At 47.1% G+C, this 17,174-nt stretch overlaps 1 protein-coding gene across 7 annotated transcripts in view; it reads left to right on the top strand.

Annotated features, from left to right (window-relative positions):
* Positions 1 to 1,286: 1,286 nt before the first annotated feature.
* Positions 1,287 to 17,174, top strand: part of SH3BP4 (SH3 domain binding protein 4) — a 137,583-nt gene continuing 121,695 nt past the window's right edge. For 3 of the 7 annotated variants that reach the window (XM_073306873.1, XM_073306875.1, XM_073306876.1), the window contains exon 1: positions 1,306 to 1,369. The gene's annotated coding sequence lies outside the window, so the exon portion shown is untranslated. Of the gene's footprint in view, positions 1,463 to 17,174 lie in introns of all 7 variants that reach the window. The other 4 variants (XM_073306877.1, XM_073306874.1, XM_073306872.1 and 1 more) reach the window with 3 other exon arrangements.

Raw genomic sequence — 17,174 nt, 5'->3', positions numbered from 1 at the left:
GGGTTCATTGTAAGTGTACAATGCAGACTACACAGATGGAACCAGTTTTTAACCAGTGTACGTGTGTCCATACAGGGGTTTGAACTGGTTTAACGACATTGGTTTTTAGACCCATTTAAGTAAAATACGTGCAACTGCTGTGTGTAGACAAGCCCCCACTCTGCTTCCTGCTGCCCCCTTGTGTTTGTGTGTGTGGGTAATCCATTCTTCCCCTGCCCCTGCTGTGCTGGCTGGTACCCTGGTGTGGGCAGAGCCACTCAGCCTTGCTCCCCTCCTCCTCCTGTTCCCCACACTCACCCTGGTGATGCAGGAAGGGGGGTAAAGTACTGGTCCCTCACTGGGCAGATGAGCAGGCCAAAAATGATCCATCCATGAAATTCACTAATTAACCAAAAGCTTTTGTAAGCCAGGAGCATGTTCACAAAGGGGTTTGTGTCTTTGGAGGTTTTTTTGTTTTTTTTTATAAAACATTTCTGCTCTTCCCCCCCAATATTGTTCCCTCTTCCTCCTTCCATTCTTCTATTGGAAAAGGTGGGGAAAGGTTCCTGTGTCCTCTCCCTTGCACGGAGGCTTGTGTGCACGGTTCCCCTGTCCTCTCCCTTGCACGGAGGCACGTGTGCACGGTTCCCCTGTCCTCTCCCTTGCACGGAGGCAGGTGTGTGCACGGTTCCCCTGTCCTCTCCCTTGCACGGAGGCGCGTGTGCACGGTTCCCCTGTCCTCTCCCTTGCACGGAGGCGCGTGTGCACGGTTCCCCTGTCCTCTCTCTTGCACGGAGGCACGTGTGTGCACGGTTCCCCGTCCTCTCCCTTGCACGGAGGCTCGTGTGCACGGTTCCCCGTCCTCTCTCTTGCACGGAGGCACGTGTGTGCACGGTTCCCCGTCCTCTCTCTTGCACGGAGGCTCGTGTGCACGGTTCCCCGTCCTCTCCCTTGCACGGAGGCGCGTGTGCACCCTGTCCTCTCCCTTGCGCGGAGGCTCGTGTGCACGGTTCCCCGTCCTCTCCCTTGCACGGGCGCTCCGGCATGCACGGTCCCCCCTCCCTTCCCCTCGCAGGGGGCTCGCGCGCCCGGCTCCCGTGTCCTCCCCCTTGCAGCGGGGCTCGCCCTACCCGCTATCCCGGCCCCTTCCCCGCCGGCCCCCACTGCCTGACCAGCCCCCCCCCGCGCACGTGGGCACCGTGCCGCCCGCTCCGCCCCCGGCCGTGCGAGTGGCCGCCGCTGGCGCCGCCCTCTGCCTGCCCCGCCCGTGACATCAGCGCGGCTCCCCGGCCGGCCAGGGCCGGGCTGGCTGCGCTGGGGCGGGGCCGCTGCTCCTCCGCGCCGGGCACCGTGCGCCGCGGCCATCGCAGGGAGCAGCGCGCGGCCCCGGGTAAGGCGGGGGCGCCCGGCCCCGTTCGCATCGCGCCCGGGGCGGGGGTAAACGGGGAGTGGATTGCTCCGGAGTCGGGGCAGCTGGTGGGCTGTAAGTAGGGAGTAATCCGAGAGTGCGGGCTGGTGTAAACGGGGAGTGGATTGCTCCGGAGTCGGGGCAGCTGGTGGGCTGTAAGTGGGGAGTAATCCGAGAGTGCGGGCTGGTGTAAACGGGGAGTGGATTGCTCCGGAGTCGGGGCAGCTGGTGGGCTGTAAGTAGGGAGTAATCCGAGAGTGCGGGCTGGTGTAAACGGGGAGTGGATTGCTCCGGAGTCGGGGCAGCTGGTGGGCTGTAAATGGGGAGTAATCCGAGAGTGCGGGCTGGTGTAAACGGGGAGTGGATTGCTCCGGAGTCGGGGCAGCTGGTGGGCTGTAAGTAGGGAGTAATCCGAGAGTGCGGGCTGGTGTAAACGGGGAGTGGATTGCTCCGGAGTCGGGGCAGCTGGTGGGCTGTAAGTGGGGAGTAATCCGAGAGTGCGGGCTGGTGTAAACGGGGAGTGGATTGCTCCGGAGTCGGGGCAGCTGGTGGGCTGTAAGTGGGGAGTAATCCGAGAGTGTGGGCTGGTGTAAACGGGGAGTGGATTGCTCTGGAGTCGGGGCAGCTGGTGGGCTGTAAGTGGGGAGTAATCCGGGAGTGCGGGCTGGTGTAAACGGGGAGTGGATTGCTCCGGAGTTGGGGCAGCTGGTGGGCTGTAAGTGGGGAGTAATCCGGGAGTACGGGCTGGTGTAAACGGGGAGTGGATTGCTCCGGAGTCGGGGCAGCTGGTGGACTGTAAATGGGGAAGAAACTCCTGGAGAGTCTGGGCCAGTGTAAAGGGTGCGTGTGTGTGACTGGTGCAGTTAGTGCTGGTGCTGTGGAGTGAATGGGGACTGAAGTCCCTGGGGTCAGGGCTGGTGTAAACAGGGAGGTGACTTAGAGCACCCCCCAGACTGTCAGCCAGAGGGGAGTGGGGCGCTCTGGGGTGGTGTGTCTCTGGGAGGGTCAAACTCCATGTTTTGGTCCACCCCCCCCCCCCAGCCTCCTGTCATGTGAGGCTTGTCTTGGGGCTTTAGCAAATGAAACCCAAGGGGGTGGGGGGGCGTCAGCTGGGTTTGGGGGCTGCCCCGGGGAACATTGCTTTCTCAGTCCTCAAAGTTCCCCTTTCCTGCACGCTTCAGTGGCTTGTCCATGTTTTAAAGCAGTTTTATTCCTGGTCATTTGTGTCTGAAGCATGAGCGTGGGTCTCCTCTTGGCATCCCCTGCCAGCCCCTGAGCTCAGGGACAGGGTCTTCCCTTAAAGAGGGATTTGGGAGGTAACTTGCACTGTGGTGGTCTTGGGTTTATTACTGTCATGGGGAGATGGGGGAGGGGAGCAGCTGCATCGAAAGCCCTGCCTGTTTTCTGGGCTTCACACCAGAAATCTTCATTGGGGAAGGAGGAATGAGAGAGGTTTTCCCAGGCTCTGCTTGAGCTAAACCTGCATGTGGAAGTACTGCCAAAGAGTAATGCAGCATTATATTAAACTTTTATCACTGGTTAGCCGTGGTCTGGTTCAATACACAATATCACTGTGTTCCTGGTTATGCTCTACTTTGTGTCATAAAAATTAAGGAGAACTAAGTTTATTGGTATTCGCTGTTTAAAGGGGTAAAAGATTAAATCAGTTCAGCTCATAAAATTTTGAGTGCAACAGTAAACCAAGTGGGGGGGGGGGAACTCCGACGTAGTTTCCCTGAAATCAAATCCATTTAAACCAGCCGAGGATCTGCTGAGGGGTCTCTAAAACATAGTCTGTTTCTTTATCAAAGGCAATTTCTCTGTTCAGAGGTTTGCTTTGTTTTGGTATCCTCAGATGGAGGGGAGGTCTTGAATTTTCAAAGGATGATTTGTTTTGTTGTTCACAGCCTGTGTGAGGTAACAACACCTTTATACAAAAATATACTCTTAAATCCTTATTATTTCGTCAAATTAAATGGCATTGTATGGAGACAGAAACTGTATTAGGCTGTTATTGAGGTTCTTTGTATTCTCTTGGGAAACACTGGTTTTAAGTTGCCTCCAAAGCATTCGTTTGTGTAAAGGAAATGTAAAAACGTTAGTTTTCAGACAGGGAAAACGGGTTTCTCGTACTTGTGGAATATTATGTTTTTGAAGGACCTAAAACTTCTGTAGGAGTGCTGGAATCTTAAACCATCCCAATTGCTAGCCAGCACCGTACAGATGCTGGGTGTGTGTGTGTCATCTTCCTCATCAATAAATGTTACGACAGCAGTTGTTGAGTAACTTAACTCTGCCAAACTTCTACTGTATATAACAGAGGAAGCTCTTTCCACTAGTTCTCTTAAAACACTTGTGCAGTCCTCCAACAGGAAAGTGAGCCTGATTTGGTACATAGTCAGTTCTGTAGATCTGTGTCTTTTAGAAAACTAAGCTACATTTTTAACATACATTGTAAAATGATGATCGTTCTGTGTGGAAGGTCCCTTAGCATTCATCTCCTGTGGTTATCCTTTGTAGCTAAGGGGTGCTTTACAAATATTTGATGAACAGTCTAACCCCAAAGAGAGAGAGGAGCCGTGCTGCCCAGTGGATGGAGTACAGGACTGAGAGTCAGGAGAACTAGGTTCTATTCCCAGCCCTGCCACTGGCCTGCTGGGTGACCTTGGGCAAGTCATTTCACCTCTGTGACTCACTCCCCTGTCCCGATGGCTGTCTTGTCTGTTTAAACTGAGAGGTTGTAGCAGCAGGGTCTCTCTGTCCCTGTTTGTACATAGCACTGTGGGGCTTCAGTCTTAGTTGGGGTTTTGAGGTGCTGCTGTTACACACAAAGCCCTGGCTGGATAGATTTAGTTGGGATTGGTCCTGCTTTGAGCAGGGGGTTGGACTAGATGACCTCCTGAGGTCCCTTCCAACCCTGATATTCTATGATTCTATAGTAATAAAAAGTTGGCATTTTGTGAAGGCCCTAAAATGACTCAGGTTATTTCTGCACTTTGCATTTCTGAACAGACAAAGTAAGTTCCAAGTGTCCGTACAATAGGGTCTGGCTCTTAAAAAACTGGCTCACTGTTCCCAGATATTGTCCATTCTGTTAAGAAACCCCAACCTCTTGTCAAGACCAAACTTCCTGTGATTGCTCCTTTGGTCAAGCAGAGCCTAGGCACATTTTCCATCAGATCTCACTGTCATGGGAAGCTGCTAAGACTGTTGCCAAGCCCATAATCATGTGCTGTTTGTGACTAATAATTAATTGCATCTAGTTCTCTTTTGGTATCAGTTGGACAACAGGAAACACTGACCACGAAGGACCCTTCAATAACAACAGATGGTGCCGTAGTTGTTTCTAAAATGCAATGTGGATTTGGAAACAAGTGCTAATCCTCTCTTTATGATGGCTCTGACCCTTGTTATGTCTTACATCTGATCAGTTCAGGCCTAAGATTGAGAGGGCAGGTCTGATTTCTTGCTTATCTCAGTGGTTCAGTATTGTGACATCCCCAGTATCCCTGCTTTCTAGGCTGTTGCACTGAACGTGTCCGAGAAGCTGCTTTTCCATGGCTCCTGCTTGATCCAGCATTTCAGACCGTTACATTCTGCAGGACCTGCGTTAGCCTGGGAAATGGAGCCTTGCCTGTAGTTTTACTTGGTAGCAAGATGTTTCATCTCAGGAGTGACGTTTGCACTTCAGATGTTTGTGTTGGAGGTGAATAAATAACAGACCCTAAATGTGGAGTCGGATGGTGTGGGTGGAGCTCTCAGTCCTTCTCAGAAGTTTGGGGTGCACATTTGGAAGTTACCTTGGAAGCTTCCCCTGATCCTGTAATTTGGAAACTTTAAAAAATGGTTTGAAGACTTTAGTCTATTTCCACCCCTCCCCTTTGTTTCTCAGAACTCGATCTATTAAAACACCAAATTTAAAAATGTCATTCGTAGAAGGGGGAACAGAAAGCCCCCTCAGAACTGTGGACAAAAAGACTTCTTAAGGGTCCCTGGAATAGCAGAGAGATGCCTACAGCTGTTCATCTGGTGGCGTTCCCTCTTTGCTTCCCTCCATGGCTGGGTGCTTTGCACTAAATTGCTGGGTATTCATATTGCAAGCAGTGGGAGTTTTGTATTCAAGGCCCAAAGCAAACAGTAAACGCAGGGACAAAGTGGGAACTGCTGAATTTTGTCATCGGAGCCTGAAGTTGTTGCCTGTCAGGGTGTGCTACCTGGCTACTCCTGCATTGGGCTTTGGGCGTGGGGAAGAGGTGAGGTCTGTGGGTTAGGGGTGGAGGGACAGGGTGGGTAGGATTTGCCATAGAGAGGTTACATGTTGTTGTGGTTATCTATCTAGCACCAGACTAATACTAGCTGCTTTACCGATAAGTAGAATAGACACAATCTCTCCCCTGAAGAGCTCACGAAGGGCCTGCACCAGAGCCCACTGGAGTCAGCTGGAATTCTTCAATTCACTTCAGCGGGCTTTGGCTCCCGTCCTAATTACAGGCATGATCCGAGCAGCCCCGGAAAGTATCTTATTATACATTAAATATGGTGCGTGCGCCCTGCCCAGCCACCTTCCATGTTTCTGCTGACCCGCTTCCGTGGAGCAGGAGTTGTTCCACTTCCGTCTGTGCCAGAGCTCCCATCTGATGACCGTCCCTTCGATTCGATTACCACAGCAGTGTGGAGTGGGCAGGGATGGCTCTTCCCCTAACAAAGGGGGGGTTTGTATAAGGACAGGCTGATCTTTTTTCATGTTTCTTGATGTGATGCTCCCGGAGCCGGCACACTGAGCCAGACTTCCCGCATGATGCAGTGAGTCTGTCCTCGTTGGCTTGGCTGTTGCTGCTTCTGTGCGGCAGGGTGTCATGGAGTGCGGTAGGCGTGTGGATGACGCTCCACGCGTTGCTTGAAATATAACTTGCTTGCTAAATGCACTGGCAAAACGAGAGTCCAGCTCTGTAGTGTCTAACATTATTCCTCCTGTTTCTTCCCCAAGAACTGGAATCCAACCCTCAAGCCAGAGGCTGTGAGAATAGGTTGCCCCCATGAAGTAGAAATGCTGGTCTAGGGGACAGGCCTCGCACAATACCCTGAAGGTTGGTTAAATGCAGGTTCTGTCTGAGGAAATCTCTGCCAGCTGGGTGAGGCTTGCCTGTTGTGAGTGATGATCAGCTACCAAAATAAACGTTTCTCCAAAGCACCAATCTTAAAGATATACGTCGGTGCTTCTCTGTTGCCCTCATCTGCCAGTTGTTTGACCGTTGCTTAGATTTAAGAAGTTGTATCTTCTCCTTCACCCTTTTTGGTTGCAGTGTGGTGGTTAGATCATGTTAACAGAGGGCTTCAATACATGTGGTGAGAGAACATCCTTCTGGATTAGTGCAGGCTTTGAGTTATTTTGTTTCTGTAGTTCTTCACCCAGGCCGGCAGTCACCTTAACCGTCTGTGTAATTTCCCTAGTACTGCTTGTGTGAATCCAGTCTTGTGCCTGAGATCCAATTCAACAGTGTGCTTAGATCTAAGGAAGTGAATAGGCTGGAGGGGTGAAATCCTGGCCTTGCAAAAGTAAATGGCAAAACAGTCATTGGTTGCACTGGGTCAGGATTTAGCTCATTGACGCCGGTGGGATGGCTCACCTGCCTGAAGCTGCGTGTGTGCACAAGTATCTTGCTTGAGGGTTTGCAGGACATTATACAGGGCAACATCTTCCATTTGTGTAAAGTACCGTAGCTCTGGTGAAATCAGTGGAGCTGTGCCATCTTAAATCCTTAGCTGGAGTAATCTCTCTGAGGTATGCGTAGAGGTTAAAATAGCAGCCTAGCACTGTCTCCCCAGAGAAACTTTTCTCTTAGCGAAATTACTTACGATGCTGAACAGAGGTTTGACTCCTTGATAAGCTGACTAGGTGGGTGAGGTAATGTACGCTATTTACCTCACCCAGCTTGTCTCATGTATCAACACAGCTACAGCATCCCGGAGAGGTTTTAATTTTTGGCCTGTTGATAGCTAAACTTCCTCTGTTTGCTGCTAAATCTTTTTTGTTTGCTTAGCCAAAGTGCACAATTGATGCGATTGGAGGGCCGAGAGATGCTGTATTTTGGGTCACACACAGGAGGACTCTGTACCGTGTGTGGGGACTGCTTCAAAGCTAATGGGTGTTTGTAACCCACTGATCAGTGCGTGTCAACAGCATTCTCTCTGCGCCTCTTCCAAAGAGGATACTAATCTCTTACTGTTCTCAGCTTGAGAGCCTAGCTCTGAGTTGGGAGGTCCCTTGTCCAGTCCTGGGTGTCAGCCAAGATGGCAATTGCCATGTTTTCATTGACTTTGGATCCGACCATCATGCTTTTGCCAAGTGATGCTGGTGTGAATCATGTGCTGTGGAGAGGAGCTCTTCCTCCTTGGGTGCTTCCAGCTTTCCAAGAGAGGGCTCACGTGTCAAAGAGCCATCATTTAGAGTGGCTATACAGGCAATTCATAGCCTGGAGTAGGCGTGCCAGAGAAATAGCATCATAAATTCTGTCTCCAGACTTCGAGAGAAATAGTCTGGTTGACTCAGGGGAAAAAAATCTACAAGCTACTGAATAGCTCAGTGCAGTTGCGTGGCTAACGTGCAGCAACTGTTAAAGCAACCACGCTGTGCCTGGATTCTCTAAAAATGGGCTAGAGAATAAGTCAGTTCTCTGATGCCCTGTAGCATGATGGTTTGGCTGTCATCTGAACACTTTGTTTAGTTCAGGCTACCTCGCCTCATGAAATACATAGAATCATAGAATATCAGGGTTGGAAGGGACCCCAGAAGGTCATCTAGTCCAACCCCCTGCTCAAAGCAGGACCAATTCCCAGTTAAATCATCCCAGCCAGGGCTTTGTCAAGCCTGACCTTAAAAACCTCTAAGGAAGGAGATTCTACCACCTCCCTAGGTAACGCATTCCAGTGTTTCACCACCCTCTTAGTGAAAAAGTTTTTCCTAATATCCAATCTAAACCTCCCCCACTGCAACTTGAGACCATTACTCCTCGTTCTGTCATCTGGTACCATTGAGAACAGTCTAGAGCCATCCTCTTTGGAACCCCCTTTCAGGTAGTTGAAAGCAGCTATCAAATCCCCCCTCATTCTTCTCTTCTGCAGACTAAACAATCCCAGTTCCCTCAGCCTCTCCTCATAAATCATGTGTTCCAGTCCCCTAATCATTTTTGTTGCCCTTCGCTGGACTCTCTCCAGTTTATCCACATCCTTCTTGTAGTGTGGGGCCCAAAACTTGACACAGTACTCCAGATGAGGCCTCACCAATGTCGAACATAAAGGATTGAAAAGGCTTGCTTGCAGAAAAGCAAATAGCATGATTAGAGCCATGGCTGAGTGTATACACTGTGTAATGAGATCATAAAATTGGGATTAATTAGCCTAGAAAGAGAACTTGTGTGAGGGAGGAGGATGTAATGACGGATATAATAACAAGGGCTCGCTACTCTTTCTTAATACGCAGCTAAAGCGATCACTCGGTGAAACTGTAAGCCATTACATCTGAAACTAGCAGAAGGAACCACTCTTCAAATACACCTAGATGGTGTATTATTAGGGGAAGCTATTCCTTTGGTCCACCACTTGGCTGTTGAGGTATAAGTGTTGCCTACCTTTTGCATTGCTACTTAGGGAGTCTAGTAACATCAGGTGGAAGATGTGTTGAAGAAATCAAGAGAGGATACAGCTTGCAAAAAATGTATCCAACATCTTCCAAAGACTTCAGTGGTGTTGAGATTGAAAGCTACGTATCTGCATTGGATTGCTGAAGTGCTACATATGGATGTAAGTGCTCGACACTGAGATACGACTCAGTGTTCTAAACTGGTCAAAAATTAGCTGGATGACCAAAACTATAAAGGGCAATGAGAAAGATGAGTTTAAAAAGAGCACAGTTACTTGAGACCCTGGGTGAAAACTAACATCTTTCAGTGGACATGTAGCTTGTTGATTGCAGAGTGACTTGATTCCAGCACTCGTACTGTCGGGCAAGATGGCAGGGAAACCAGGAAGAAGACGGAGCCAGCTAGGTCAGAAATCTCACCAGATTGGCTGGTATCCAAAGGATGGTGGAAGTTTTATAATTCTGTCGCAACTGTAGAAGATGAAAGGTGGTGGTGCACGGCCTTCATATTGGAGATGTCGCTGGGAGGGATAGTGTGTGGGAGCCACTACCAAATAGCTTTGGGATTTTTAAAAAAGAATCCGATCACATTGCACCTTTGAAACACTGGTGCTTAACCTCTTCCATGCCAGGATCTAGCAGTATGGGAAGGATAAGGGGGAGTGGCGGTGACCCTCTGCTGTAGAACGCTTGCAGCTATGCAAGCTGTTAGAAAATGCGGATACATGGTGCTTTTATCAGCAGATCTCAAAGCACTCTACAAAGGAGGTCAGCATCATAACCTCCCACTTACACATGGGGAAACTGAGGCACACAGTGGGGGGGGGGGAGTGACTTGCCTGGCATCACTCAACTGGCCAAAGGCAGAGCTGGGGATAGAACCCAGGCCTTCCAATACCAGTGCTCTACACACACTGCCTCTGACTGGTACAAGGGGAAGTCTAACATAGCTGTTTGAAATGGGCATAATCTTATTGCCTGCGAGATGCAGGAAGTAATTTGTTCCTGTCTCATGACTTTCCATAAGTGGGTAGGTGCATGAATTGGAAGACTCTGCTGTTTTAAAATAGAATTGCTGTTGTTTTTAATCAAATATACATTAGGATCGTACATTATGCAGTGATTAAACCCAGTCCTTGACTCTGTGCTTGACAACATAATTCTCTTTTCACTTTAAGCAGAAATCAGTTTGTAAAACAAAAAAATTTTTTTAACCTGCTGGGATTATTCAGATGAGACTGTTTAATCTAATTCTTTAATAATAGCATATTATTAAAAAAAAAAAAGGAAAAAAAAGAAATGCATTTAAATATAACAAGAAGCCGTTCATTAATTGTATTATAACGTAAACCTTTCTGCGCTGAGGCAATTAGTTTATGTATGAAGTGCTACTTATGCAGCATTGGAGGTCAGGGAAAATATGGACATAACCTCGTCTAGAAAAAGAGCATCTTCAGGCCTTTTTTTTCCAAGAGGGTGTTGCAAGTTGTACTGCATTCATATTTGGCACAAAGACTTGGAATTTTGAAAAGCTGATGCCTTTGAAATAAATAGAAAAAGTACATACCTAATCACGTGTTCTGATGCTCTTGGTATATTTTTTCCCCCTTTGCCCCCAGTCTTAGTGCCTGAGCTTTGCAAACAGCAGGCAAGCTGGATATTGACCTACCTCAAGGCAGACCCTGATTGAACTTCATGGAAAGTTCAACAACATTGGGGTAGAGAGCGCTCAGGTGTTTCTTGAATAAAAATTGGAACGTTAGGCAAGCTTTTCAGAAACGCTGGCCAACAAAGAAAAGCGCCCTAGTTGCTATTTGCCTGCGGTTCTCTACCCACAGTGATATCTGAGAGAACGCTTACCTGCTGCTGTAGCTCGCTGGTGAATGGATGGTTCGGGTCCTTCTCTGTGTCCAGTCCACAGAGGCAATGAGTCTTTCACAGCCCCAGCTCTTGGGACCTTTTTTCTGTGTAGCTCAAGCTGTAGCAGCTTATACTTTTAGCTCTGGCTCACATGGTGGCTGTCATTGTGGGTAAACGTTGACTTCTTGGTGACTGACTGATGCTGGTTCACAACAGGAGGATCAGTCTCCAAAACCTTGTGGTAATTCCAGGAAAAATGTCATTCATTGTAAAATTTTTGCATCTGCTGGGCTTCCCAGTCTCATTTAGCTTTGTTAAGGGAGAGAAGAGTCTGGATTAAACATCTTCCTATTGTCCCATCTGTTAATATAGTGACATCAATGGGGCCATACTGATTTGCACCAACCAAGGATCTGGCCCTGTGTCTTGGCAAGATAGCAGTGGCTGCTCAGATAATGCCACGCCTGTCTGCTCTTACAGGGGGGCCTGGCTGCAGAGTGAAATGTTAATGGTGCAGTTCTAGGACTCTTTACTGTGCAGCGTTTCCCTTTGCAAAGTATTTCTATGTGGTAGCTGCTAGCGTTGTTTGTTGCATGGCAACTATTTGAGGCCAAGTTACATACCCGATGATTGATTGATGGGGTGGGGTCAGAGCAGGTGAGAAGGGCTGTGGGTGTGTACACATCACTTCAGGCAATTGATGGTTATTTATATTACAGTACTACATAGAGACTCTGAGACTGAGGCTCTATTGTGCAAGGCCTGTACATACACAGGGAGAGACCTCCCCTGCTCTGAAGAGCAGGCAATCAGAATAACCCATGCAGACAATGGGTGGGTAGGGAAACAATGCACAGAAGGGTAAAGTGTCTTAGCCAAGGTCTCACATCAGACCCATGGAAGAGCCAGGAGCAGAATCCAAGTGTTCTGGCTTACAGTCCGCTGTTCTATCCACTAGGCCCTGCCGCTTTCCCACATTGAGCGCACATGAATGCTTTCAGATGCTAATGCATAACTTAAAGAAATACTTGAACAGTAAGAGAGTAATCAATCGGCTGGTAACTCTCTCTGCACCAGGAGTTGCTGTCAAATGAGACTTCTTAAATTCTAAACAATGTTTAGTTTTGCTCTAATATTGGCTTATGTATTTGTAAGGAGCAGTTTGCGATACACAGCTGTAATGTCGTTGCCTGGCTTTCTCTACAAGGACTGGAATTGCTATCTACCACTTTCTTACTGCATGTGAGTAAAGCATGAATACAACATCTGTATTCACCCCGCTAACACACCAGCCTTCAGGCCCTGGGTTTTCATTGTCAGGGGCTGTGGAAGGTGATGTTACATCTTTAATCCATGGAGGGGATAAAGGACGCAGACCGTGCTGACATGAGACCTCTCTCTCCACTTCCCCTTCTTCCCCCTCCAAATCCTCCATCTAGGTGATTTAGAAGAGTAACACTGGTCGACTTTATAAATGTAAGCGTGTCAGAGGGCACCGCTCTGGCTCTCGGTGGCTGTTTTCTCTCGCAGCATTCACCACTGAGGGTGTGAATCTGATCTATGTACTTGCAGTACCCAGAGGGTTCGTGTATTGACATAAAGGACAGCCCTGTGTCTAATTAAGCTGCAGAATGTATAACTTTCAGAAATATGAATTACAGCCTGTGTTCTGTAGGAGGCAATAAACAATAAGACCTAAAAGTGCCTTCAGGAGCTGAAATGGCTTCTCTTTCTAGTTGTAGTAGATGCTTTCAGATACTCTTTTTCTTTTTCCTTCAATTTTTTGCCCAACTCTCATTTTCTCTGTAAGTTCCCTTCTTTTTCCTCCCAGCCCAAATACACACCTTCTCAGACACAAGGCGAGAGCTTTATTCTCAGCAGCTCAAACAGTTGAATTTGGTTTTAGTGGGTTCTTTTCCTCCTCAAGTTGTGTCTTGGCATTTTATCAAGTAATCTGACAACACAGCAACCTTTGGGCACTCCAGCAATAGACACGTTGTCTTGCATATTAGAGCCTGTTTCATTGAGGGGTGACTTTGAGAATATTAGGGTTCCCCTGACATTTAACTTCCATCTGTCGACACCAAGGAGACCTCTGTTTGCTCTCTCCCCGGCAGGATAACCTCTCAGCCTGTGCAGCACTGTTCCTACCATGGGACTCAAACTCACAACTCTGTGATCCAGCCCTAGGGCAAAAGTGCTACCAATTCAGACATGCTCAAGAAGAACATGTCTTAGGAAAAGGGATTTGGTCAACAGCATGCATGCTCATTAGTGAGCTGATCTATGGTTAAGGTTGAACTAGCTTCCTGTTAGGCCGGTGTTACCATCTCATGACTTGTTTTTGGTTGGTACTGTGACATTTGGTGGCCGTCTTTAAGTTACAGCTTCTGGGGTCAAATGATTTCATTTGCCAGAGTACTGTGTACTGTGGAGTACTGTGTCCAGTTTTGGGCCCCACACTACAAGAAGGATGTGGAAAAATTGGAAAGAGACCAGCGGAGGGCAACAAAAATGATTAGGGGACTGGAACACATGACTTATGAGGAGAGGCTGAGGGAACTGGGATTGTTTAGTCTGCGGAAGAGGGAATGAGGGGGGATTTGATAGCTGCTTTCAACTACCTGAAAGAGAGTTCCAGAAAGAATGGATCTAGACTGTTCTCAGTGGTAGCTGATGACAGAACAAGGAGTAATGGTCTCAAGTTGCAGTGGGGGAGGTTTAGATTGGATATTAGGAACAACTTTTTCACTAGGAGGGTGGTGAAACACTGGAATGGGTTGCCTAGGGAGGTGGTGGAATCTCCTTCCTTAGATATTTTTAAGGTCAGGCTTGACAAAGCCCTGGCTGGGATGATTTAACTGGGAATTGGTCCTGCTTCGAGCAGGGGGTTGGACTAGATGACGTCCTGAGGTCCCTTCCAGCCCTGATATTCTATGATTCTATGATTTCAGCTTGCTTTTATTTTTGTAAATGAAAGTTTCTGTTCTTTATGCTTGCAGAGAGAAGCTTGCAGTTTTGAACCAGGTGCATGTGACGTTGCACTCTGTATGATTTTATGAAAATATGCTAATTAGTGTGAATATAATGTAACTGGAATATGCTCCATGCAAAAGGTTTCTTGTAAGGTATCACTACAAAGCTTATAATCTACTGAGTCTGGTCGTCCTATTTGTATAAGTGTATCACTCTTGTATCTGGCACTAGAAATATGAAATATAACTCTAAGGCCCTATTGTAGTTCTGCAAAGTGTGGGCCATTAATGGTGGTTTGGAATCTTGATGGCTCCCATTAACCAGGACAATTGACTGTGGATGGCTCTGGTTGCAGGCAGGCCTTCCTATAAGTCAGGCAGGGAGGAATGGGGGCTTGGGGTCTCACAGGACATGTGACCATGTCACCTGAACTGGAATCCATCTTTAACCTGGTGCTTTTCCATTTAGAAGGAGGGGTGGGAACCCAGAGAGGGACAAAGGATTCCCTCCTTGTGAAAAGCTATATAAGGGGGTGAAACGGAACAAAGGAGGTGGCAGTCATGAGAAATCCCCTAGCTACCACCTGAGCTGGAACAAGGGCTGTACCAGGGGAAAGAATTGTGCCCAGACTAGGAATGCGTCCAGCTGTGATAGAAGCTTATTGATACATCTCTGAGGGTGAGATTTTTGTCTGTATTCAGTTTTCTTACTGTATTAGGCATAGACTTGCGTGTTTTATTTTATTTTGTTTGGTAATTTCCTTTGTTCTGTCATTATTTGGAACCACTTAAATCCTACTTTTTTGTATTTAATAAAATCACATTTTACTTATTAACTAACCCAGATTACGTATTAATACCTTGTGGGGTGGGGGGTGGGGCAAACAGCTGTGCTTATCTCTCTATCAGTGTTATAGAGGACGAACAATCTATGAGTTTACCCTGTCTAAGCTTTATACAGGATAAAACGGATTTATTTGGGGTTTGGACCCCATTGGGAGCTGGGTATCTGAGTGTTGGAGACAAGAACACTCCTTAAGCTGCTTTCAGTTAAGCCTGCAGTTTGTGGGACGTTGTTCAGCCCTGGGTCTGTGTTTGTAGCCGGCAAGCGCGTCTGGCACAACCAGGCAGGGTTCTGGAGTCCAAATTGGCACGGAAGACAAGGGCAGTAGTAGTCTTGGCACATCAGTTGGCAGCCCAAGGGAGTTTCTGTGATCCAGCCCCTCACAGTGCACACTAAAGACTCTAAGTAGCCGGCAAACACAAAGGACCCTAATGTTTTTCTTACGATTTCTTTGGGAGGGGTCTGATGTGATTTTTTTTTTTTTTAATGGTTCAGGTTGGCTGTGCTGCTGTTTGCTTGATATTTTCAAGCATTCCTCTTCCAAACTTGTTTGGCAATGCAATGATCCGACACTTTGCAAGCTGTATCTCATCCAAAGATGGTGGTTTTTCTGGGACACTTGGTTAACAATCAGAAAAGGGGTTTTAAAGTTAAGCAGCTGATTCTCCTCCGTTATACGAGTGTAATTGCATTGAGTTCATTGGAGCTGCTCTTGAGCGGAGCATCAAGCCCATGTTGTCTTCAAAATATACCTGATGAGGTGGTGGTTTGTACTGTGGTTAGCGTATAGGGGCAGTAATTAAAGATCAAGGCTGCTTTGTGCAAAGCACTTCAGATACACACCGTGTGTAACTTTTAAAATTCGCATTAACATGTCTTGGTGTAGAAACTCCAAATTTGTTTTGTCTGCCTTACTGAGAGATGCCTCTTCGGTATTTTTAGGAGGCTAGTGGGGCGCGCGTGTGTGTGTAGTAACATGCAAACTAACTTGCGACGGTATTGATCTTAGGTAGGCCGGGGAGTGGTTAATGGTGGTTACTGAGTTACTGTGCCTCTTGGGAATTAATCTACTGGTAACATGTTCTGATTGTCATTCACACTTTTGCACAATATGGGGAGCAGTGTAGCAGTTGAACAGAGGTGTTCGGTCCTGTCTACAGTAGAAACTTTTACCAAAATAGTAATGTCAATTGCAAACTTCAAATCCAGACTTCTGGAAGTATGCATCCGATGAAGTGAGCTGTAGCTCACGAAAGCTTATGCTCAAATAAATTGGTTAGTCTCTAAAGTGCCACAAGTCCTCCTTTTCTTTTTGCGAAAGGATTATGTGGCACTGGAGAATAGACTGGATCTCTTAACGCATCATTTTCAGATAATCTGGTGTTTGAGGCTTTTTTCAAAGATGTGGAATGTAAGGAAAGTGTCTGCGTGATTTGGAGGAGGCTTTAGCTGGATTCCATTGGGAAAGGTTTCAGCCTCAAGGCTTTTGGCCTCACTTTCTTGTGAGGTGATTAAGAGCGAGAGGCTATTGTTAGGGGGTCGTCTTTCTGCTTTGCCTGGTTGTTAATGTGTTTGATTATTTTTGCCGCTTGGTGGTCATCACTTACTGCTGGGATGTCAATGAAGTGGTAAGGCCCCTAGAACATTTCTTTTTTATTGTTGAAAGAAATCAGTTTGGGATCTAGTGCTAAAAACTTCTAAGCTCATTTACATGGTTATTTTAAGTTTGCTTTATACTGCACAAGATGCCGCTGTACCTGAATCCTGGTGAAGATAATGCTTGAGGACGACTGGCCAAAGGAATTCATATATTTAAAATGTGGCAGATAAATAGAGAGAGGGTGGGTGAGGGAATATCTTTTATTGGGCTAACTTGTTTTGGTGAAAGACAAGCTTTCAAGCTTACCTAGAGCTCTCCTGCAAGTCTGGGTAAATGTAGTTGCTGTCTTCGTTTGCATGATTCTGACAGGTGCATACAGATGGAGGATGAGAAATAACTTTATAGCTATATTTTATATATATTTTCAAAATATAGGTTTGAGGCTTAGTTATTTTCTCGTCTGCCTGCGTTTGTCTAGGCACTTACGTAGGCTGCAGGGCCAGTAAGATCTGTCCATTAGAAATCATCTTAAACTGCCAGTGGAAATTTGCAGTAGGAGAATTCTCTGGGTTACATAATATTCTTCAGCCTTTTAAATTATTTCCTTCCCATCCTCTTTATGGTTTCAGACCACCCTTGCTCCACTGAATGTTAACTGTGGATATTCTTCAGAGTACTATCATTCTTTTGATGGGGCCATCGTTACCACAAAATTAAACCATACGTTCTAGTTGACTCAAAATATCTTTGGAGTGTAACCAGGGATGTTTGCTATGGTAAATGTTCATTATACTGGGATGGTTCCCTGTTGTGATATCACGTAGTCAACTGCATGTTGCAGAGTAACCCGGTACGCTCTGCGTATTCCC

The sequence above is a fragment of the Lepidochelys kempii genome, chromosome 11, assembly GCF_965140265.1.
Source record: "Lepidochelys kempii isolate rLepKem1 chromosome 11, rLepKem1.hap2, whole genome shotgun sequence".
Taxonomy (NCBI): Eukaryota; Metazoa; Chordata; order Testudines; family Cheloniidae; genus Lepidochelys; species Lepidochelys kempii.
Note: the sequence above shows the minus strand (reverse complement) of the source record. Positions and strands in the feature narration are given on the sequence as shown.